General features: G+C 41.7%; 1 protein-coding gene across 1 annotated transcript in view; it reads left to right on the plus strand.

Moving 5' to 3' along the window:
• Positions 1 to 22,797: 22,797 nt before the first annotated feature.
• Positions 22,798 to 25,555, plus strand: part of BTBD7 (BTB domain containing 7) — a 44,450-nt gene continuing 41,692 nt past the window's right edge. The window contains 1 exon segment of the mRNA XM_075151191.1: positions 22,798 to 23,198. The gene's annotated coding sequence lies outside the window, so the exon portion shown is untranslated.

Below are 25,555 nucleotides of genomic sequence, written 5' to 3' on the forward strand. Positions count from 1 at the left end.
ATATGGTAAGGACCCAAACTGGCTGCTGCCTTTATTTACAATCACAAAAATAATCAATATATTGCTAACACTGGTAGAAGGAATGAAATGCTGAATTCCTCTGAAAACTATTCTACTTTCGTAAAGGGCCTTTATTTCAGTTTGGGGCTTCATCCTGCATCCACCAGTCAGTGATAATGTTCCTATCAATTTTAGTGGGACAACATCAGCTTTTTGCCCTTTTACTTGAGACACCAAAATTTCAAGACTTTACCTTTAACAATATTTGACTTTTCCCTTCTGTTTAAATGAAGATGAGACTCCTTAGCTTTTCTGTAGGGAGCAGTAAGAGAGCTAAGTACTATTTGTATTTTTCCCTTGGAATCTGATGAATAAGCAAATGACAGTCTAGAGTCCCAGCTGGTATGAGCTGGCACTGTACAACTGAAGACAGTGGGAGGAGACGGCCCATGGTATGATTGTTCAACACATTGTATTTTGGACAAGACACAAAACTCATCCCAATGGCTGGTAATCATTAGCTGGAGGCATTCTTGCAAAAGCAAGCAAGTCTGAGTACCCTGATTCATCCAATTTGGATAAATGCACTGTGCATGCTTTTAAAATCACCGCACTTATTGTTTCTTTTTTCATCAGATCCCAATAACACATAACCTTTTGGCTTTTTCTTCTGTCGTGGGTAGGCATCACAAAGTAATTGCCATGTTCAACTCTGGAGGATGATGTAATTCTGGGGCCCAGTCCAGAGCCAGGTCATTCATTTCAGTGGATGGTCTTTGAGATCTTTGTCTTCTGCCTGTAACGCTCGTTTTTATGTCCAAAGTTTGCTCACAGAGAATTACAGACTTAAAGTGAATTCTGCCCGTAGGAATCTAAGGGCACATCTCTGGTGTGCAGCAAAGAAATGCAGACATTCCGGAGCTGGTAGAGGTAATGTTAGCTCTGGAAATGCCCAGCACCTTGCTAAACATCTGTACTACTCTTGGAGTCAGGTTAATATCCCCAAGCAGTGACGCGTGGATGTAACAGCTCGGCTGCACTACCTGCACTGCTGTGAGAAAAGACTTTTGGTCACAGTGCCTAACCCTGGATTGGTCTCTCTAGAGCACAGGTTTAATTCAGCAGGGTATGGACTGCCAATAGACGTTATGCCACAAGATTATCCATGTATCTACATACAAACTACTGCATGAGCTACACTATAGTCTAAATGGGCCAAATAAAACAACTCTTTAGAAAGTGAAGTACAGAGAGAACCAGTCACCAAGCGGGGGAAATTATCAGAATCTGACATAAATTCATTTTTGTTCTCCAATATCATAAAGGGAATTGGTGGAGTCACTGTCCCAACAAGCAGAGCTTGAGCCAAAAGTAAATGTACATGTGGTGGGAAAAGTGAGAAGCAACAAGGCAAATGCCATATGCAGCACAGCAAGCGGTAGCAGCATACCATTGCTCATAAGATTCGTAGCAGAAGTTAATTTTAAGGAGGGATTTTAAAAAAGCCTATTGCACAGATCTCCTCCTATGTACATGGGATGCCCTGGGGCAGAGGATGAAAGCACTTGGGAGAAAACAAAGATCAGTGTACAATGAATGTTAACTTCAAAGGCAAAAGGGGAGGTGGAGTCAAAAGCTTGAAACATAAGCAAAACCAGACTTTCAACAAGTTATTAATTTAAACCACTGTGATGTTCTACGCATTTCGGTTTACTGCATTCAGGGTTGACTTTATCTATTAAGATCTGCACCTATACTCTGCATCCAAAGACCCATGAATCGTCAGTCAACATAGAACTACATCTAACACAGCTTAAACCTACTTCTGTTTAAAAGGGGCTTCCAGGGCAATTCTTTCATTACGGTAATTGCTGTAACTCCTTCTGTTAGCTTGAATGCTTTGCAAAGGATATATGCATACTACTCATTCTATACATATGGCGAGCTGGTGCAGCAAATTCTAATCCTTGGTTGTGATGACTTGGGGATACAGTCCATCATTCCCAGCAGTTATCCCGTGAAAATAATAGGACCCCACTACAGTGTATAAAAGTTCATACATGACCTTCTCAGATTTTACCATCATATTTAAAAGACTCATCAGAATCTGAGTGTCAGTATTTGTGCGATTTTCTATCCACTTTTCCTCCTTTTTCTCTCCGAAGAGGAAACTTTGCTAACACTCTTAATGTCATCTCAGATCTCATAGTAGGAGTTAGAGGTTTTCATTAACTGTTAATTATTAACCAAAACCTGTTAATAACATTTCATTTATCCCTGAAATGCCTTGTGGCTCGGTGTGGAATTGAAGATCTCCCTGGCACAATCAGCACCACTGCTTTTGGGAAGCAAAACATGGGTCAGTCCCAGCTGCAGTACAGCCAACGCTGGTGTCTCATGCACCTCTCAGTCAGAGGCCTTCTAAGGCAAAAAATCCTCAGTCAATGCTTCATATCTTCCCCTTTCCAGGATTTGGGTCTTCATGTATAGTCTGAGAGTACCTCAAGACAGGAGCTTCTAATTAGCTTACGTTGCTTCTCAAACTCTTAAGTTCAGCATGCAGAGAAGGAAAGCTGGCCAGCTGGAGTAGTCTGCAGAAGCAACAGCAGCTGGGGGTGAATAAGCTGCTCTTCCAAGAAGTCAGCTGCTTGTGAAGTCAAAGAGCCAGGGTCCAGGCAGCAAGCAAGGATTTAGCACCGAGGTGAAGGAAGGAAAGCCACGCTCCCCAAAAGACCTAAGACACACAGCCTCCATGGAGGAGACAAAAAGTGGCATCAAACTCTCCTGAACTGGGCAGACCCATGCAACACTCTGCCCTGCTGTTGCAAGAGAAGAGCATTCAAACTCCTGGAAAGAGCTGAGAAAGCCCTGCCAGTTCACTGATTATTTCCTCATGCTCTTCATCCATGTGAGTGCCAAGGATACTGCTAGGAGAGAGCCTGAAGAGACCAGAAGCAACTGCAAGGTGCAAAGAGCGAGGGTGAGGCAGCAGGGGATTCAGCTTGTACTCTTTTTTCTTCTTCCAGTTATGAATTAAGGGCAAGGAAGTGCGAGACACATCAGTTACAACTGAATTTGCACAACTGAGAGTGAGATAATCCATGTTACCATAATACTAACATATGGATAATGATAAAGAAGGCAATGCACAAGGGTGGTGTCACAGGGACACTAAACAGGACAGATCATGCAGACAAGGCTGTTTGAGAGCAGCTAGCAGAATCAGCCAAAGCTCCAGATTTTGAAATAATGGAGACTCTGCCGTCTGCACATAGATTAGGCAAAAAAAGATACAGAACAGATTGTCCAGCAAACCCTTGGAAGGTGTTGTGATGTGTTTATTCAGAATACAGCTAGAAGGGAGCTCACATTCCATTTGACTGCAAGCAGCAGGGAGGAACTGGTTGAGAATGTACAGAGGAAAGGTAGCTCAGACTATGAAATAACAGTGTTCCTCATTTTCATGAAGGGAGTGAGGAAGAACAGTAAAATAAAGATCACGAACTCTGCTTTTTATGAAATTCAATAAATTCACAGATCCTAAGGAAAATATGCCCAAGGGAAAAGGAGTCTTAGAAAATTGGTACTTCTCTGGAAAAACATGAATGGCACAGTTGCAGGGTAACCCAAAGTGAAGAAAGAACAGGAGATGCATGTAACAAGAAGCCAACTTGTCTCAGCCACAGGCAATTCAGCATAAACGAGGAGAAATTTAGACAAATAACAAAGGACAGAATATTCTGCACCGAGGATAACCGATAGCACAAAACACAAGATAAAAAATTGGCTTACTCAATCATTTGCAGAAGACAATGTCAGATATGCACTAAATGACAAATTAAACCTGGGTCAGCATTACACTGCTGGAGAAAAAGGTGCTGGTACTGGGAGATACACACAAAAGATACACACATCGTCTGTAAAGTATTTGAAGGAGTTCCCTACAGCACATGATACTGGTAAAACCTGTGCTGCAATTTGGCTTCCAGTTTGGGACCTGTACTTCAAGAAAGACGTGAACTAATCACAAAGACAACAAAGAAGTGTGAGGAGAATGATCAAGAACTATAAAACACATCCACAGGGAAACACTGCAGAAATTGGAATTGTTTAGTCTAAAAAGAGAAGTGGGGGAGAAGGTGACTGTCTTCCAGACTTGTCCTATAAAAGTAGTTGCAAAGACTAAGTGAATAATCTGTTCCCTGTGTCTGCTGTTGACAGGACAAAAAGTAGTGAACTTCAATTGCAGTAAGGGAGATTTAGATTTGACACTAGGAAAATTTTGCTGCAATCCTTTACAGTGCTCAGCTCTCTTTAGCGAGGTTAGATGATCTCCATCATGTTGACTGCTTCTTTCCAGGTTGCCTCTCCCTCTGACTGCTGGCTACTCTGCCTGTTGCTCTCACTTGGCACTCCAAAAACTTTCAGCATCTGAAGGTGGTGTTAGCATTGCTCTTTCACTGACAATGACTGATTGCTTCAATTTGCTTCTAACCCTCTTTCAGAAAAAAGACTCACTCAGTCTTGTCCAAACACTATTCAGCTTGACAACAGCTTCATCATCCAGGTTTCTTTATTAAGGCAGTAGAGCAAGTAGCAGTAATAACTTTGCAAGATGCATCCACCGTTGATCAAGCAACATCTCTGGAGGATTACCAGTTCAGCAACTTGAATACAAAGAACAGGCTTTATATGCATGTCATCAGTTCTTGTATACTGTATCATGTATTCTCCCACTGATCATCTACTATCACCTTTCTAGCATGAACTTCCTAATCGGTTAGTTTATCCATACGTTAAGCACATAGACAAACTCCAGTCAGTGCTATGAATTCAGCTGATGCTAAGTCACTTCAAAAACTGTATCTAGGTTCCAATGGATAATTATTTTTAATAACTGCATTTTACAACATCCATATCCAACTGGGTCATAGCAGGGTCTAACCAGATAGATAACTTATAGGATGGATCTGTTCTGGGTATAAATCAGGGATGTACATGAAAAAAAAAAAAGTTGTCCATATGTTGATGTTTGCTCAGGATGTTGCAGAACTTGGAAGGTGCAGATGGCATGAGGCAAGCAATTCCAGGACAAAAAAGGACTGTCTGATAACTAAGTGATCTCCTGGAGATCCAACCTTGCCTCTGCCAAAGAATTACAATGTAATAATCAGCTGATCACTTAAATTTTTCATAAGTTGTGATTAGCTGTTTGCTCTTCATGTTCTGACTGCTTGCCTTGAAATCTTGGTGCCAAATCTGCAAAAGGGCAGACTCACAGCTGCAACTGAACTGAATGGGAAACATGCATGCAAGACAGCAAATGCTACAGTGTACGGTCAAGAGCCCGTGTACCTTAACTGAGCCCCCACAACGACCAGAGTCTCCACCTGAATAATTCTGTGCCTCATATTGTAATCTACAGCGTGGACATAACAACTGTTTTTTGAAAATTCATTAGTTTGTGAAGCCACAGAAAGGGCATTGGGAAGTTAATAACTCTGCATTTAAAACAGGGGTTGAAGTGTGCAGCAAAGTAGACATAGTGCCATACTGAACTGTGAGGAGAGATCAATATATTGAGTAACTGCTCATTCAGCGACCATCTTACATTGTGCACATTGCTCACAGAAATGGGTCCTGCGGAAAAAAAAAGGGATCATTTGATAAAGTACTAAGTGGTAGGAAAAAACCAGCAGTGCAGGTATCCACAGCCAAAGCAAGCAATTGCCATCATCAGCAGTGGTTTGGTTTTGGCATCTTTCTCCACACTGACAAATTACGAAGAGCATTTACCAAGGAGTGCAGCCACAGGGCGGGTGATCATACCCTCACCAAAAGCATCAGTGACACAGTACCATCAGTGACAACAAACAAACTGTACACATAACAAAATCCTCTTAAGGATCCAACTAAAGGTTAATCCAAATGACATTTGATTTACAAGGAGGTAATATTCCTTTTAGGATATGCCTTGGTGATCACAGTGAAAGATTTTTCCCTGTGCATGGGCACAAGTTAGCTACGTAAAGATCACCCAGGCAAAACAATTTTGTGTGCTTAAATTTGAGATCTTAATTGTCTCTCCCAAAGTAAGTTTGTCTAAATGTAATGGCCATGGGCTGCCCAGCATTGTCAGCTCATGGACTTCACAGGCAGTTAGTTTCATAAGGTTTAACCTCCTGGCATAGATCACCACCAACCTTGTCTTCATTTCTTGAGGTGCTGGGTTGTCCCACAAACAGATGTCTGTCCCCAGGCCTCCCCACCTTAACATGGGAGTCTAATGTCACTTCTTTTCCTCATGCTTCTTCAAAGGCCTCGATGTATGTGTAGTTTCTGCGATGTGCCCTGGGCAGGGCCTGTTTAACACCTCCCTCAAGGTAATAGTTTGCACTTTGTGCCTGCTGGATGCAACTATTTCACCTCATCAAATTCATCAGGCTTCCCAGAAGCGCAGGGTGGCTGTGTGCCCCTTAGCCTTCCCCGACACATGCTGATGGGGAATTTGCTTTATCACAGAACAGGCAGAGATCCCACAGCAGCTAGTTACTTGGCAGTCCCCGTCACAGCTGCCCTAGGGCAGCCGCCTTCTCTCCTGCTAGCAGCAAACAAAATCCTCTACCCTCACCTCCTTTCCTCTGCTCTCTTGCCAGAACACAGGGCTTTCCTCGTCTCTACGTGAAGATTGGTGACTCAAGGAACGAGCAAACTCAGGGCAGAAAGAGCATGTTGCTGTCATTGCTGTGCTTCCACGCCACCTGTTTCACACAAGGAAGCACATCTCTTGCTCTGCCATCACTGATTATGGAAATCCAGTTATTGTGGCTTGCAGACCAACTTCAGTCTATTCTTTGAGGGGCTGTCAGATGGTGTATAATGAGCAATGCGCATAAGAGTATGGCGCATACCTTTCTTCTCGGAAATATTAAAGTAGGTTTAGGTAGCGAGAAAAGCTCAGATAGTAAGAAAGACAACAAAGAATAAAATTAAAGAGCTAGTAATAGTCCATATCTCTATATTTGCAGAATCTCATCATTATCACTGATAAAAATGAAGCCTGTTTAGCGTCATAAGCATCAGCCTTCAATCTATTTTTCAGCCCTTGAGGATTCAGTTATTGTGGATTAGCTACCAATAAACAGATAATACTTTAAAGTATTCTAAGCTTTTCTTCAGCCATGATTTACTGCCCTAAGTGCCATAAAATTGAACTGAAATACACACACTAAACAAAAGTCGAGATAAATTGGACTTTAAGGATTTGATCTGTAATGCTAGAAAGTCACACTTCAGATGGTCATGGATAAAAAGGTGTTGCTTACAGCAAAACAGAATCGCATAAAGTAAGGCAGCTGACTTTACTTCTGTAGTAGGCACCCAGAGGTACCTTCTGCAACACGTGTTGTGACCCCAACTCTCACCAAAAATTATGCACATTCAGTTTTCTCACTGGTTTGCAGGAGGCTTTCTGTACCTTTCATGATCACACCTTCCAGTTAATTTGTAAATTCTCTAGAGCATGTAATGTAATCTGAGTTCGGCATACCATCCAACACAGCAGGACCCCAGTTTTGGTTAGGGCCTCCACACAACACAGCAATACAAATCCATCATTAATGATAATAAGCGGTACACATTTGGAATGAAAAGCGAATGAAACATCCAAGTGTCTGAGAAATTAATCAAGGACAAAAAATGAATCAATGGAGGTGAACTGTTTTTTTTTCCAAGTGTATTTTCTCATCAATAAACTCTGATAAATATCCAGAGGGCATTTCAAAGCTTGAGCTTCCTAGTGCAAATGAAGTGTAAATGAACTACAATAGACATTTGGATTGGTTTTATTTTTATTTTTAATAAGTGGTGGCACATAATCAATTTTTCCTACTAACCCTCTTGAATTTGGAGATAAAATGCAATGCGTATGTACAGTGATTATCATCAGTAAGTATTTCACAGAAGTCCCTGCAAAAACATGAATAAAGCATTACATCATTCTGTATGAGCAGAGGTACTGAGAACTGTTGTGTGGCTCAGACAGTATCTCATTCTGCACTTTGTTCTAAAGACGAGATGACATTTTACAATATTTAAGGCATATGTAAGATTTTGCTCATTAGGACATCAAGAGATTATTTTAAATCGATCAAACCAAACGTATCTCAATCTTGCTAAAAATGGAAAATCAATTTATTTCTGAGAGCGTGGTGTGAGGATTATAATTAGGTGATCAGGGAAGTGATGTGTGCGCACATGCTCTGGGGGTGTTTGTCAGATGGTGTGAATCTCCTATCCTCTCATCTCAGAAAACATATTCACCTGCATGTAAATGCAATTAGCTTCCATTTCCCACTCCTCCGCAGCAAGGTTTGTAACCCAGTGTTTTATAACCTGTCTCCTGCACCAAGGTCTCATGTGGCAGAAAGAACGGGTCAGCTTTCTTTTGGTGCACTTCCCAGCTGCCTAGCCCATGAGGCCACACAGTCCTCAAAGATAATGACACTGCATTGCAGTCAAGGGTGACCTCTATGCTTTAAAAAGTCTGAAGCAAAAGCACATGGTGGCGTTCCTCACTTCCAAACCTGCCAGATGTCTCCCCAAGTTGTTACCCAACACACTGTTTGTTTCTGAGTCATAAGAGAGACGGTTTCTTTTAGCTACTAAAAGGATGATTATTGGTGAGCAAGATCTTGGCGTTTCGATCTAACCATCCATTTTGACTACAGTTAGGTTTATAATATTAGAATATAAAAAAACACTAACAAAGCAAACATTCAGCCTGCAAGACTTCTTTTCCTTCCATTCTTCTCATTTTCACTACCTGTAAGATTATGAGCCAGGCTTGCTGGAGGGAGGAATGGATTTTTTCACCTAACCTTCAGAACTTGGGCAACAAATTCATAACTAGCTCCTGTCACCTGAAAACCAAGCTGGCTTACTATTTCCCCTCAGTCTAAAAGCTCTGTGACCTGAATCTTACTTATTTAATTTCAACTGGTTCTTATTTCTATGCTGGTCTCAGCAAGCCACTGCTAAAATTGTAACAATGATATTATAAATCATGAATGACATACAGAGGCAGGGGTTGTCTCACACTGTTGATCTTTAGGCACCTCAGCTGCAACCATTTCTCCTAACAGATATATTTAAATTAACAATTCCATGCGCATTAAAAATACAGCTGTTTAGTTTCCTATAGGTTTGTGTCTGTTGGTTGCTTGACTTTGATGGCTAAGACAAACAAAGCCTTTTCTGTAGTTGCAGTGTCTATAAGGACCCAAATGAGAAACAGATCAATGAGTTAAAAATTTTTTAGCACAGAGATCATAGGCCTGAAACCATATATGCACAGGCAGGCAATATGATCATATATACCGCATTTGTACAGAAAACCAGGGTAAAATAGAACTAAGCTGAACACTCTGTATGTGGTATTCCATGATCGTGGTTCCTAATAGCAAGGAATGGAAAGCGGGTTAGGGCAGGCGCAAGAGAAGAGACAGAAATAGAAGATGGGAAGGCTGTAGCCGGCAATAGCTCAAAGGCGCTGAGCTCTGCCTGCCAGTCAGTTTTATTAGCTCTCCTGACAACAGCGACAACGGCTTGCAAAGACAGAATATTTACAGAGCATAGTCCCCCTTGAACATATACAAGCATAATCCTGACAGTGTGAATGTTATCTATTAAATTGCCATTATAAAAATTCCCTCGTCTCCCTCTGGTACTGTGTGGATATGGAAGTCAAAGGTTGTGGTTCTCTCGGATACTACAATATTGGAGACCATGTAAATAACTAAGACGGTTAAACCCCCAAGGAGTACAAGATACTGTGCATCAGCCCAACTAACTGTGCTTCTCCTCCATTTTTAGGCTGAAACCAGAAAACAGGCTACAGCATGGACAAATATATTAGAGGTTGTTTTTTTCCTAGCTTCTTGGTAAGCTGCTCAGCATTATGGGATGTTATGCCAAGTGGTAGTTAGGAAGGTCTGCTATTCAGTTAATTACAGACATGGTTGGAGGACAGCACGATGCCAAGTGGGAAGAAGGCTTCCCTCCAGAAATCGACGGTCAGCAAAGTCAGGAGGGGATATAATCAATCATAGCTCACCTTTACCAACCAAGAATGATCACAGATGTGGCTTTCAGCTTGCTGAGTATTTTCTGCCATGTGAGTTGTTCAGATTTTTGGCCTGTGCATGAAACTCTTTTCTCAGACCTTCTCATAGACACACGGTGCTTAGTTCTTTTAGAGAGTGCAAGTAGTTTGGTTTACTTAAGTGGTTTTATTGTTCTAATAAAACTTTGAGGTGTATTTTTGGCCACTTTCTCTGATTTAGAAAACAGTGATTTTACACACATGGTAGCTGATATGTTCTTATTCTGACATGCACCTTTCTTTGAAGAAAATATAGCACGATTGATACCAGCAATGGTTGGAAAAGCTTCAAGCATTTTTACTGCTCACACTTACTTTCACCTAGATGTGTGAAATACTAATTTCTGATGCTGAGAGAGGTTATCAGAAATGGGGAAGGTGGTGGGAGTTTATTTCCAGGTGAACAGTATATATTTCTAGCATGAACAATAAAACTGGAGTCTGACCGTGGCCTGTAACAAGCTCACAGCAGTTTGGCAAAGCAAGGAGCTAAACACATGCTTAATATAAGCAGCTTAAGGAAGTCTCAAGAACAAAGAACGTGTGCTGTAAACCACTTATATTGCAGACACCTCTGTATCGGGGTATAACAAGCTTGTGAGATCTGTCACACATAGCAAGCAAAACATGCACTTGTGGGAAGGGAGCTGATGGCAGGGCCACACCTGGCATGTGGCCTCGCCAGGCCCGGCCTCGGCTCTCCCTCACGACACCAGGCCTGCGGGCCAGCACCTTTCCACGCTCAGGCAGCCGCACGGCACCCTGCCCGCCCGTCCTGCCCATCCTCCATTTTGCTGGTTGGAGGGTCAGGCCCCGAAGCCCGGGCTGACTGGAAATCGTGAAGGCTCTCAGAGTAACGCCTTCTGGTCGCTTTGCCGAGGGCCCCTGCCCCCGAGGCATGAGCTCCGCTTTAGCACGGGTGCCATCACACGTCGCCGCCCCCTGTCGTCCTCCCACGCCACAGCTGTGACATGAGAAGGCACCGAAGGCGAGGCCGCTCATACCCGCCACCAACCCCCTCGCCCACCCGCCACGTCGGGCACCCTTTCAGGCGCAGCCCGCCCCCGCCCGGCCCCCTGCGGGCGGGACCCCGCGCCCCGCCCCGCCCCGCCCCTCCCCCCGCGGACCACGTGGCCCGGGCGCCGCAGCGCCGCTGCGCAGGCGTCGTGCCCGCTCCCCCTGCCCGGCCGAGTCTGGGCTCTGGATCAAAATGGCGGCGGCCGGAGAGGGACCGGGAGGGAACGGGCGGTGCTGAGCGGGGAGGATGGCGGCGGCGAGCGGCTGCCGGAGGTGAGGCACAACGCTATGGGGAGCCGCGCGATGAGACGTGGGCTGGGAGGGGGGCCGGGCTCGGTGTCACGGTGGCAGAGGGGAGGGGGCGAGACCGCCGACGCCCCCGTGGCGGGGTTCCCTGAGCTGGGACCGGGTGCGCGCCCCGCCGGCCCAGCAGCGCCCCGCGCCGGCTGCGGGCAGGCTCCTCCCGCACCCGCTTGGTCGCTTCCAGACCGCAGCTCCGCCGTTGCGGCGGGGCTGGGGCGCAGGCCCCCGCCGCCCCACAAGGCCTGCCGCCGCGGGGAGCGGCCCTTCTCCTCGTGCCGCTCCCGGGGGCGGGCGCGCCCAGGCCGCAGGGGTCCCAGGTCCGGAGCACCGGCAGCGGCCTCGCCTCTGCCTCTTCTCGCTGTCAGGTCCTGCCTTAACGCCCCCTCCCCTGCGGAGCGCTCCCCGCCCGGCTGGGGCGGTGTGGCCCCCCGGCGCTGGGCGGCAGCGGCTCCGGCGCCGCTCCCCGCGGAGCCCTCGGGGGTGTTGTTGGAGTCGCCTCACGCAGGAGCCGGTGTGGAGCTTGTGTTCCCGCTGCTGCGGTGCTCCCCTTGTGTCCGGCCGGTGCGAGAGCGACCGCACTCGCTCGCTGTGAGCTGCGGGGCTCCCGCTTGTGCGCCCCGGCGTTCGGCCCGTCCCTTGGAGGTTCCTGTGGCCTGGAGATTGCTGCCGGCCTGGGATGCGAGGTTTCGTCTTGCTCCTCTCCTGTGGTGTTCCTGGAGAAACTTGGGGAGCTTTGTAGATGTTGTGCGTGCTTGTGCCTCTGCAGTATTCCTGCTGCTGGTGGGATAGTGCTTTGCTGTTGGTTCGTGCTTTTACTTGCTCTCCCCGGCCATCCCATTTGAGGCCGTTGCGTGAAAGATGACACACATGTCAAGTGCTAACATAAAATATGATAGTAAGATAATAAAATACGTGTTGATACGATGATACTTAAGTGTATAGCTTAGGGAATGTAGCATCGCTTGAGGCTTTGCTCCAAACCAGTGTAACATAATACACAAATCTAAAGTGTTTGGCAGATATACCACTGGAATGTGGTCACCTCAGGTTTTACCTTATATTGTGTGCTCTGTTTTCATTTAGAAATTGAGAAAATAAAAATTGAAACTCAGATACAAAATTTTTGGTGCTCATAACTTTTTTTGAGGCCCTGAGAAGCTTGATGAGTTAAAGCTTTACCCTCTTTGTCTGAAAGATGTTAGGGAAGAGGATTAGTCTTCTAAGATTCTCCTTTATTATTTCAAATATAAACCGTGGACCACTTTCATCCTAGTTCTGTATTAGTATGCTTCTTACATGGGGGGGTGCAGGGAAGGGAATTCCTTTTTAGATCCAGTGAGTTTAGATCCCTCTCTATTCAAACCTTTTGCTTAAGAAATGAATTAAAATAATTCTTCCTCCTTTCTCCCCTCCTCCCCTTGTCAACTAAGAGTCTGCTACCAACATAATAAAATTAATCGTGTGAAGATTATTTCTGAGGATGTGGAACAAGTGTCTTTTAGTAATGTACAGACTCTGTGGACTGTGGTGTTTAAAAGGCAAGGTCTGAGTGCTTATTTTATAGAACATCTGGATGAAGATAATGTATTGGAAAGGTACGGCTTGTGATGCTTTCTCACTTCTTGGAATAATTTAATTCTCACTAGTCTTAGTTGATGGACCAAAGCATAATTGAGCCATTTAAGAACTTGCTACTTGGCTGTGTCAAATAATGTTGTGTAAACATTACTATCTGTTCATGTTTATATGTAAACCTCTGATGACTGTCTTAGCGAATAAAGCTTGTATCTTAAGTTACAACATAAAGCCGCTGATTGCTCTGGTTTTTATTCAGATTTAAAGTTAGACTTGCATAGCTGGACTACATACAGGTAATCTTGGAAATAGAGTTCAGTATTTTGTGTAGAATGTACAGCCAGTGTTTGGTTTTGTTCATCGGAGATGAATCCTTTGTATTTCAGCTCAGCTGCACTAAGCATTGTTTTACTTGCTTTCAAACTTTAGCCAATATATAAATGGGTTTGACATTCTAATCTAATTTTGTATGTTTAAACATACAAGGAGCACAGACACGAGTCATCTTGGATCATTTTCTGTGGCATTGTTGTAATTGCTGGCTTTTCTTTTTTTTTAAATCCTTGCCTCTTGCTAACGTAAGTGAATTTTCTTCATATGTCCAGATTCCCTTGCTGAGTCATAAATAGAGAGTGGTGTGATGCTTATAGCTGGTATTGACTGATTTGCAAAGAGTCATATATGAAAGAATAGAATTATTTTTATAAGCAATCCTGGAAGACTTGCATGGACTTGTCATAGTAATTTTTTTTTTTTCCCCTCCCCTCTTGGTTTTCAAGCTTGTTTGAGAAGCTCAAAACTTTCTGTTGTGAAGGTATGTTGCTCATTCTTAAATTACAGTAGAGTATGCTGTCTGCAGCCAGCTGTTTGAGTTTAATTCAGTGGGGCTGTCAGAGCTTGATGAATAGTCTAACAAAATATTGAGTCTTCATTTTGAAAGCAGCCTCTCAAGTTGCTGCATACATGATGTCAGGTTTACAGCTGTCTCTGATGACAATTAACCTAGAGGCTTGCAGGGGATGAATTCTAGGCTTGGACAATGTCTTCCTCTGTCCTGCTTTACAGGCTGCCTTGGTGTTGTGGTATCTTGTGGTCCTGCACGTGGCCATAGGAGGAGGTATGACGCTAGCCCTGTCCCTCCTGCCACCCTGATGCTAGTTTGGTCTTGATATACCAGACTACATGCAAGAAAAGGGGAGTGTATTCTGGTATCTTGGCTGCACAGTGCTGACCAAGATAGTCGTGGCCTTTCAGAGACAAAAAGTAAGATGCATCAAAACAACCTGTGGACATCTTGCATGGACTGCATGTAGTTCACATTAATCAAACAAAAGATCTATAGATAAAATGTGAGAACTCTTAAGAAGAAATAACCATGTTCTTAATAATACTAATGAGAATCTGACTGCTCTTATAGCAAATCCTGTTATAAAACTGCTAGTCTTAACTCTAAATTTTATTCTTGTTTTTTTTTTTTTTCTGAACATATTTACATGCGTTTTGATTTCTGTTACCAGATCAATGGCTTGTACCATTTTTTCACACAAGTCTGGAAAACTGATGCACAAACTTTACTGTGCATGCAGTGGAGACTGGGAATCCTAGTTCAGATGTGAGTGTTACATGAGCTTCTAGTGAGTCATGTAGTTATTGATCTGTTTCATTACCCAGGTTCTTTCAAGAATAAGACTTGTCAATGTATCTTTAAATCTTTGGACAGAAGCTACTGTGGATTTTTAGAATGCTCTTTCATATGTTGGGTTACCAGTATGCCATATAACAAGAAGGGACTGCAGATGCAAAGTTTGATGCTAGTCTTGCATTTTGCGCCTATCCAGTCTGTCCTGCGTGTCTCCCAAGAAGGGTGCCAATTGTAGTGATGCCTTCTGTATAATAAATGGATGCTAGGAGATCTGAAATCCTTGTGTGTTTTATGTAGAAACAGTGAAAATTGTGTGTTGGGAAGAGTAGAAATGAGCAAGAGGAAAAAAGAATAGGAAGGAGTTGAATATCAATGATGGCGTATGCAACACTTGTTTCATACCTTGCTGTCTGAAGTTCCGTAAAGTTTTAGCATTTTGCTTTCATCATCTTATTCTCTGTGGTGTTTTAGTTTCCAGTGTTCAAGCAAAGAGATCAGATCATGTCAGAGGTTCACCCTGAAACTAAAAGGGGTCCGAAGTATCTCACTACTTTGTCCTTGGGACTATGGCAGATAGCTTTCTTGCTTTATAAGGATGCCCATGAGGTTCTTGATAGATGCTCAGTGGCAAAATTGGCTTAAACACTTGCAGTCTGCAGCTGCTTTTTCCTGCACAGTCCCCTCAGCTGTGTTGGTAGAGCTGTTTACATGGCTTCACTCTGAAGCGTTGCAGGAAGCTGTTCTGTCTGAAAAATAAATCACTAAAGCACAAAGTAACTTCAGATCAGGTCCCTGATCTGGATCATCACATTGCTATGGAAAGTTTGTTTGCTGGTACAGCGTAGAGGCGAGGTCAGGTAGGTAAAGGGGATCTGAGGTGGGATGGTGTTGTCTAAAGTGTGTTGGATTGAAGGACATACGTAACTATATACTTAGTTAAATTTAAATCTGATTTGATTGCTCCATTGGGTGTAAGTGTTGTGCAAGGTTACACCAAACACTACTGAATGTGTACTTTTAGTGGGCTTGCAGACAAGTGTTCAGCCTCTTGAGGATTTTTCTGTCATCAATGTGACAGAATTTCTCTAAAAGAAAAATAGGAATTACCATGTTATACCAAAGTGATAAAACATCAAAAAAATTTAACAGCAGTCAAAACTGATTAAGAAGAAACTTTCAGTAAGGTTGTAGGGGTGTAACATTTGAGGGTAACATCTTCCTAAATCGGTTTCTAAGTTGCATAAGTATCTTCTGGAGATCTTGCTTTATTTTTCAAACTTGACATTCTAACATTAGCTGTTATCTGTATAAATGTCTGATAATAAATCCTATTTGATCTTTGTCCTCAAATCTTGTCTGAATTCAGTGGTCATACTGTATGCTCTGTATGACCCTCAAACTTCATTGTATGTTGAGTTCTTCCTGTATTAGAAAGACTGGATTTTTTTTTTCTTCTGTCCCTCTTTGTTTTTTCTTACCTATCACATCCTGTTTCCGGTCCCACTATAGTAAATTGTAAAGGGCAGAATTTAATTTTTAAAAATCTCTCTTAAAGAATCTCTTTCCAGTGCTGCTGTTACTGCCATTCCCCATCTTCTTAAAGAACCTTTTTATTTCTATGCTGCCCTCTTTGATATAGGATTATTTCAGTATGCTAACTTGCAGCTTTTAAGATTAATCTGTTCTTCCTGGCATTCTTCATCACTTCAAATCTTAAGTGTTATCTACTGGGAAGTACTTTAGAGATAGATCAAGCTAGTTAATGGTATGCAAAACTCCTCTCTAATTTGGAAGCCTTGTCTAAGATCTGCTAAAACTCTGTTTCAGGATAATTGTATTTTACAATACATTTTACACTTCTACTGATGGTAACGATGGCTAAACTCAAAGGGAGTTCGTTGAAACAACAATGTAATAAATGACTGCTTTGGTTGGGTGTGTTATTTTGTGACCTGGTACTTGCAGAAACTCTGTGAGAGCAGTAGAGCTGCAAAATATGTCTCTGTGTGCTCGCATATGTGTGTTTAGACTTTAGTTTGGGTCAGAGAAGACTGTTCTTTCTTACAGTCCAGCTCTGAGATTTGAATCAAGGTTTGGAATACAAAAAGCAGGAATACCAAGGTCTTATCAAACCTTAGTAAACTCATACCTATTTATATGCAAATTTGAGTGACCAAGTAGATCACATTGCATTAGTGAGAAATTAGAATGCATTGGTGAGAAATTAGAATGCTGCTTTTCTTATCATCATCTGCTATCCCAGGTCTTTGTACTGCGATGAAGTATGTAAAACACTTCTGTGATGGGTAGGTTATTCTAATTGCTTTAAAAATAATCACTATGAGTGACAGAAGTTTGTTTTTTTACTTTTCCTCCTGATGCCCATATTGGAAATGCTGCTTGAGAGCTGACTAAAAAGCCTTCTGAAATAACAAATCCAATCAGAATGCAATCAGACAATATTTTCTGGACTTGTGCTACCTTATTCTTTCAGCTTTTTTGATCTTCTCTTGCTTTAGCTTTGTTCTCATGATGACTCGATGTAAAGAGGTGGGGGGAAAGTGGTTCCTTGACTATTGGAACTGAGGAATTGGGTTTGCTGTGGATTTGGTGATCGTTGACTTAGTTTAGGAAGATGCAAGTCTTATTTGAAGCCTTTCTGCTGCTGTGCTAATTATAGTGCTCATCCATGTAAATTCTATAGTGTTTAATATGAGGTTGTTCTGAAGTACTTTGTACAAGTGGAGGCATTTAGAGGTTTTCTCTCATGTATCCAGAAGTCTGTTTCTTAAAATATATAGAAAGTTATACCTCTGAAGCTCCTTGTGATATTTAACTGAATGACCAGAAGATTTCATCTTGGAGAAGGAAGGAGTGTAGGCATATACATAGTGGAATTTTGTATTATCCATTAAAAAAAAAAAAAAAAATCGCAGACTAATCAAGTATGGGAATATATTAAAGGCTGATGTCCTATACTTTCGCTCATCCTGTAATGGGCATCTCAATTTCAAATGTCTCAAGAGGTGAAATGAAATACATATAAAATCTCTAGAATGTGGGCAGAGAAGATGACGTTAACAGGTTCATGGATTTCTTTAAAGTCATTCTAGCAGTGACTACAGCTCACTGAAATAAAATCAAATTGCTTGTACTCACATTTGAAGTTGAAGATACCTTTGTCAGTCTGTAATGAGGTACTTCTAGGAAGTTTTTGAAATGGGTTGTTTATTGTACTTCAGACACTAGCATGGTAGAAGAATGCTGAGTTGACAAAATGCACATTCGAGACAGGAAGTTTTATATTATTCAGTGTAGTGACTGCCTTCATGCTGAACGAGGAAGAATCGAAGCTGTGTCAGTATTTTTCAGCTCCTGAGAGGCAACAGTTGTTACTGGTGAGCTGGATGTAAGCACATAATTCCTACAAAGGAATGTATATAACAGCATGAGGAGTTGCTGGTCAGTGTCATTGTGAGTCCTCCCACTCACAATGGGAGGACTAAGTATCTCCATCTCCTTTGCAGTTTATTTTCATGAGTGATTTGGGGGTTTAGCTTATCTAAATTTTGGATTAGAATGTGTGTTTACTGCCTCAAATTCTCGAATCCCAACTTGGCTGACTTTTTTGTATAGCCAGAGATAATATTTAAGAGAATAATTTTCTGTCTTTTTTTTAAATAAAAAGATACATGATTTGGATGAGAAAGTACCTCCCACTTCTTACTTGGTCATTAAAATCTCTGTAGAGTTTAGACCTGTATTAAACACTCCTGGAAGTGTGCATTTGGACTTGAAATGCCAAAATATCCTTCTAGCATAGTAAGGTTGTCATAGAGTACAAGATTATCCCCTCTCTAATGGTACTTTGTAGTTCTAGACACAAACCTGAAGACTTGGTAACCCCTGGTAAAGTGACTCTTGCATGTATTTGTTCACTGAATCAAAGGTGCTTTTCTTTAACTGCATTTAACCAAGATCTTCGATGCTGTAACCAGGACATTTACTATTTAAAGTTGCTTTTCAGGCTTAAATTACAAGGCTTCTGAAAATGACATTACTCAGAAGTACAGCCCTAAAGCAAACTTTCCAAAAGATCTGTCCATACTACTCAGGGCTTTTCCATTTTAAGGAAGATAAAATTTGTTTTGTCTTACTGTAAGTTTCTCAAGACATTTTAGTTTCTGTGCTGAGAATATCTAAAGTAATTTTGTTACTGTGGAGTTCCTCAGTTGATTATTGGCTCAAAATTTGGATTGGCAGACTTGTGCTGATCTAGATATTTCCCCACCACCATCCTGGGGATCTACTTCCCTTTCCTCTTCTCCCTTCATTCTGTTTTTAGCTACCAACTTATTATTCTGGAGAATTAAATTAGAAAATGTCAGATTTTGTGACTGGGTGTTATGTGCATCAAGGCTAAATTGTATTAAGCATTAGCGATCTTCAACAGTAATGAGAATGCTTATTTAAACATCTTGTGAATCTGAGTTTCATCCTTGTTTTAAATTTGGAAGGAAATGGAACTTGCCTTTTCTTTTTTTCCACATGCACAAGGTTAACTTTTTTCCTTTAAGTTAAAATGAACCTTTTATTTTTGTTAGTCTGAAAACTGATCCAGCTAAAACCTGTTCTTGTTCATTGAATATGAATGTGCAAGTAGAAAATGGAGAGTTGAGTGGGAATGATCATCTGGGTAGAGAGGGAAGTGAGATTGCTTTTTTTGGTGGCAATGTTGACTTTTTTTCCATCTGTTGATGAACTTCTCAATGGAAGAATCAAAGGAGGTTTGGTAAGTATAGCACACACTGGCAAAGGTTTCCCTTTCTGCCTTTCGCACTTGCTTTGAGTGTGAAACAGTAGTAGTATCAAGGATGGTTGTGGATAAGAGAGAAAGATGAACAAAATTTGGTCTAAAATGAGATTAAGAGCAATAGGATGTTTTAATGGAGTATCTCCTCTAATTAGTACAATCCAACAGACTTTCCTTCTAAAACTTTTGATTTCTTTGAAAAATCTACTTTTTCGGATGTTCTGGGGCAGCTGAAAAGCTTCAAATCTTGTGGAGGGAGAGGGAAGAGTTAAGGCGTATCATCAGTCTGCTCAAAGGGCGGATTTGCTTTAGCAAATAGTTAAACAAAAAACCACCCCAGAAGCTCTCATAACTGTGCAATCTTAAAAAGTCTGAGCACATGAAGTATGTGTAGATATTGCTGAATTAATTAAATTAAATGTATAAATGATTGGTGCATCTGTTTTTAGGAACAATATGTTATGTCAACATGTGCGATGCTCCTTTGACTGTTCTGTAGAACTTGCATGTTCATGTTACAGGACAAAAAATGAACGCTTTAGAAATGCGGAGAGAGCTTGTTGCAGGAAATCTGGAAGACATAACTTCCTTTTCTTGCCAAGGGGAAAATGTAAACAAAGCTCCAACATAATTGTAGACTAACTACTAGACTGGTTTTCTGACTAAGCCTTTCCTTCCTTAATTGATTGCTTTTATCATTAAGAAAGTGTATTTTCTGTTTCATTTGAAATGGATTTCTGTATTTTTGGGCAGGACACACCTCAAAGTTTGTGAGCATTTAGTTCTCGCTACGGTTGCATGGAATCTAAATGTAGGTATTACTGAAGGTAACTACTGAAGCTGAAGTTACTGGTGTAACTTTTGAGAGTTCTGATAGTTTGTGGAAGTATCTGAAGTTTGCTTCTGCGGGGAAGCATTGCAATACTAGTGTATTTTGTGACTGTACATGCTGTCATGTGCATGTACTAAAATATCAATCTTCAAAACAGCTGAAATCTTTGAAATGTGTGGCATAGAAAGATCTCTTGGTATCAGATGTTATGATATAAATGTTAGTTATTGAAGTCAGTGTGGCTCTTAAAATTTTCCGCTGAAGTGAATGAATTTAAATTGACCATGTAGAAAAGCCCAACCAAAGGAGAAATCTTTTAAATGTGCAAACTTTTAAATAACTGTTAAAATCTTATAACTGATTTATACAAACAGGCATAAGATCACCATGTTAGTTGTGTTTTTGCATGTTAAAAGCATCTAAATAAAAGGAAAACAGCCTGTGGGTTTGACCAGGAATTTCAGACTTGCTCAGGGTGGCAGCAGTCCATAACCAGTTTACAAGCTTTTGAATGAGTCAACTGTTGTATAAATACCGTGCACGATGAATTTTCCAGTTTAATTTTGTATTGCTGCCTGCTTCAGTGAGCAGAGAAGGCCTGGGAGTGACTGTAGGTGTTAGGAGACAAGGGGAAAAGGTAGAGAGTGAACACTGAAACCTGAGCCTCAGAAAGGTGGCTGCAAAGTAGGGCTGTCCCTGTGTGCCTGGGGCCAGGCTAGAGTGACTTGTTGAGGCTGAGCCTGAGCTCAGAGAGAACGAGAAGGATGACTGTAAGGGTATAGTTTTGTGGAGTCGTGAGGCAGTTTAATAGCAATAGTCTGCTCTCTTTGTATTGATAGCTGTGGGTTCCTCTTCCAGTTGTAGCTGACTATCAGACCGACCTGCAAGAATTCCCTTTTTCCTGTCTGTTACTTGTCACCCCCTCCAGGAGTGGGGTAATGGATCAGCCATCTGAAATGACTTGTTCTGTGATCATACAATCTCTGTATGTAAAGCAGGAAAACCCCCTGGCTAGAGCAGCAGAGCGAGGGGAAGGTACAGCCTGTTAGTTTGACTTTAGTGGTAGTGTCAGATCACCCTGATATACCTGTGAAGAGCTGACAGGCAGGGAGGCCTGCATACACAGTTAGCTTCTCCCCATCGGTGGAGGAATTTACTGGATTAAGGGGAATACATTGCACATAGGCTTGGTATTGTATTTTTTTTTCCCCCATATGACTAATGGCTAGATGCATGTATTCTGTCACTGCAAATTTAAAATCTTCCAAGCCTCCAAAAAAGTAACAACCCCCATGGACCTCTTTAATAGTAATGGCTGCTATCTGAAGGGTTGTTAACCAAGGCCTAGTTGAAGGGAGGAACAAACTGCACAAATACAGAGCAAAAGTAGTACAGGCCAAAGAAGAAACAGCAGATCTAGCTTCTAGCAGAAGAATAGCTAACTAGATAGAGTGAGCACTGCCGCGGTGAATCCTAGTGGCAGTTTCTGCTACGACTGCCCTTGCTTTGCAGACAATTTGAAGGTAATCTTTTTCTTACTGTGAATTTTTAAGAACTATGTAGGAGAAATGGCATATTGCAAGAGTGGTCTTATAGCTACCAACTTATATGAAGATGTTTACATTGAAAGTGGTAGTTGCCTGAATGAAGAACAGAGGCAATGCTGTACTTAAGGGCAGAGGGTGTTGCAGCCATGCGAGAGGATCAGCTGAAAACAAACATGGTCCAGTCAGGTTCCTGATAAGTCTTATGTGGTTTCCCGTTCTGCTAGAATGAAAGGGAACAGCTCTGCTGTAGGAATGAGTGCATGGGACTGGGAATGTTTATTTTTTGAAGGCTGTGCCAACTCACCATTAGTCAAACCGCATGTTGCATTTGACTGTGGGGAGCAACCAGCCTTTTCTTGCTGTTCTTCCCTCCCCTGGTGACATTCCTTGGGTCGTTTGGTAAACTGGTGCAGGGAGCTAATTACACTGGAGAGAAAAATCCTGCAGAAGAGAATATCCTCATTTGGTTACTGACACGGTGGTGGAGCTTTGGGAAGATGGTGGTAGTAGCTGAGGTGAGCACTGCTGCTGAAGAAACATGCGTGGAACCACAGTGTCAGTGAACCAACTTGTTTTTGCATACACCAAATAATGCATTTTGAATCCAGATTGGAACTGTGCTTTGGTTGGATCCAAGACTTGTCATGGCCTGTGACTATTATTGTAGAAACTGCTTAAACTGTAGCTGAAATGTGTCAGTTTTATGGCTGTGTCTTAATGCTTTCTTGAATGAGGAAAATCAATGTTTCTTTAATAAAATTCCTGATATGGACTGGACTAGATTACATTTTAAGTTCTTTACCATGCCTTTCTGTGTTCCACCTTACAGTTTTTCTATTGTAAATAGATGAATCTGTGAGTCTTACATGAATAAGAGATGATGCTAGCAACTGATACATCAAACTTTTGTTATATTGAAAAGGCTGCATGGGTGAAATGTGCTGTTGTGCGGTGACAGAAGGATCCATGGAGAGGATGCTGTACAAAACAAAAAGAATGGTGGTGTATTAAGGAAGGGGATGTAGAGAAAATTGTTTTGAATATATGGCAATATTGGTAATAGCTTTTTTCTTTAGCAACAGGCAGAGGTTTTAAGTGGAAGTAGATGAGATGCATATTGTTCTGTCACCAAGCATCTCGGAAGCTTGTGCAGAAAGGAAGAGAATTATGCAGAAACACTGAAGTAATGAGGAATGATGTCAGTAATAGTTCCAAGCAACAGAAGTACCACAAGATGATGTTGTTACTGATACAATGGCTGGCTGGCAGGATGAGGAGTTGATTGCAGCCAAAATAAGATGGTAGAGGTAATCAGTAAGCTGATTTATGAACAGAGTTCACCCATATGGGAAGGCCAATCAGTACATGGGTCCAAGATTTTTAGTCCGCTTTGACATAGGGATGCTGGAGAAATGCTTGGGAAAACCCCAAGAAGTGTCATCACCAGAGACGACTACTGTTCCTGTTAAGGCTGTGGAAGTTAATAAGGGAACTAAAACTGTGTGATTAAAAGGATGCTTTTTTTGAAGCTGAATTGAAAATAGCAAGTTGTAAGAGAGGACAAGTGCTGCTTAGTGTAGGTACGGATCACAGCGACTGGGATTGCCTTATTAGTAACTTTAGTATACTCTCAGAGGAAACATGTTCTGGGAGGAAGTGTGGTGAATGTAACTGTGCAGTGAATTTAGAAGCACTATTGTGTACAGGAAGCTCCTCATCCAGAGTAAATGGCTTTCTGTGAAATAATTGAGCCTGGAGAAAAGGGAAGATGTCCCTAGTACAAGGAGACGGTAGGGTATACCCCACTGAGGTGGTACTTGCTGTGAGAAGGCAGCAGCGCTGAAATCCAGAGACAGATCTTCCATATGGTTGGTGTTTGAGCCAAGATTTCCCTGTCCTAGTAGACTCGCTAATTGAAAACAGCATCTTATGTTGTGGTTGGGTCACAGCTCAAGCAAGAGGAGGAATTCCCTTTCTCAATGAAACAGAAATCTTTGGGGAGCCGTCTCAAAGAAAATAGAATAAAATCATATGAAGTATGAAAACTGCAGAGAGGAAAGACTACCTGCCCTCCTCCACAAAAAGCGACAATCCTGTTGACAGATAAGGGGTACTTGAGTGGGAAGCCCAAGAAATATGTTGTTTAAAGGTGGGACAGCTTCATGTGGAGGATTCTTACTTTTGCTCCACTGCTGCCTTTTCCATGGTGGAAGAAAGGAGCAGATGACGCTGCAGTAAAGGACAGGCTGTGTCTGGAGACAGAGAGAGGAGGACAGTGGTCTTACCAGACTGGTATTCAATCCCAGTATCTGAAGCTGAACTTAGCTGAAATTTGACTGTCACTGCCTGACAAGACAACTGAGTGTTGTCCAGAACTTTCATAGAGAGAAAAAAGCAGACTGCTTTAAAAAAAGTCTGATCCTTTTTTGGAGGTATTCCTCATGTAATTTGGAGATTCCTTTCCTGTCTTAACCAACTGATGTGTTCACATATTTATTATGCCAAAGAGGATTTGCCTTTCTTAAAAAACAAAAGCCTGTTTTTGTTTGCTCGGAAGAGGCCTTTTGAAAAACCTTTAGACTCCTCAAAATGTATTACAATATGTCAGAATATCTTGCAATCTTGCTAGAATGAATTATCCTCATTTTTCCTGTAAATGGGTGTGTTCATACCTAATTACTCTGTTCAGTTATATTGATAAAGATTTTGTGGATAGGATTTCTCTGATTTTCTTACAAAGTAGATTTAATGATGTTTTGTGTCTGAATCAGATAATGTTCCTTTCAAATGAACTTCCAAAAAATGGAAAGTCATTGAAGACTACATGCTGTCATTTCACTTCAAGAGAGTCCTACAGGGCAATAAGTGAGCTCTTGCTGATTTTGCTAAAAGTAGTGTTTTGAATTCAACTTCAGGAACATTAGTGAAGTCTCTCATGTGAGTATCATCAATCAGAATAGACTTCCCGCTTCCTATCCCCGCCCCCCTCCCCAACTCAGTCCTATGTTTCTCAACAAATCTAGAAATAAAAAGCCAGGACTACTGTGGGGGTTTTGCTGCCTCCATTTTAAAAGACCTTCTTAATGGAGAAGTGTACTACTTAATGAAAAAGAAAGTGCTTTAAAATTCATGCCTAACTTTAAGAAAGGGTTCTTTGTGATAGCTGGAACACATGATTCTCAGCAAAGTACTAAGCAGTGCAATCACTTTCGTAATCTAGTTATATCTGCTTTTTCTTGCCCTTTTGTGCCTGTAACTGCTGATGTAGCTTACATTCTGGTATTTTGCTTATTGGATTTTCTTTCCAATGCAGTAAATCATGAAATAACACAGATTCATAAACCGAATTCATGAAGAACGTTATCTGTTCCTCATTTTTGTACAGTACTCATCCAAACCACAACCTTTCAGCTGTATCAGCTACATTTTACTATTGTATCATCCAGATAATTTTGAATGATGATAAAGGTTGATTGCTTGACTGGATTTAAAAAAAGAGTCAAAATGGGCTTTGTGTGGATTTGCATGTGTGTCAGGCTATATAATCAGCTGGTCCTTCAAAATTTCAGATGTTTCCTTTGAACAGAGAATTACTTAACCGATTACACAATTTCTTCAAGATACGCTGTCCCATATGCATTCAGTCCTTTAGCATGTATGCTTT

The sequence above is a fragment of the Calonectris borealis genome, chromosome 5 (genome assembly GCF_964195595.1).
Source record: "Calonectris borealis chromosome 5, bCalBor7.hap1.2, whole genome shotgun sequence".
Taxonomy (NCBI): Eukaryota; Metazoa; Chordata; class Aves; order Procellariiformes; family Procellariidae; genus Calonectris; species Calonectris borealis.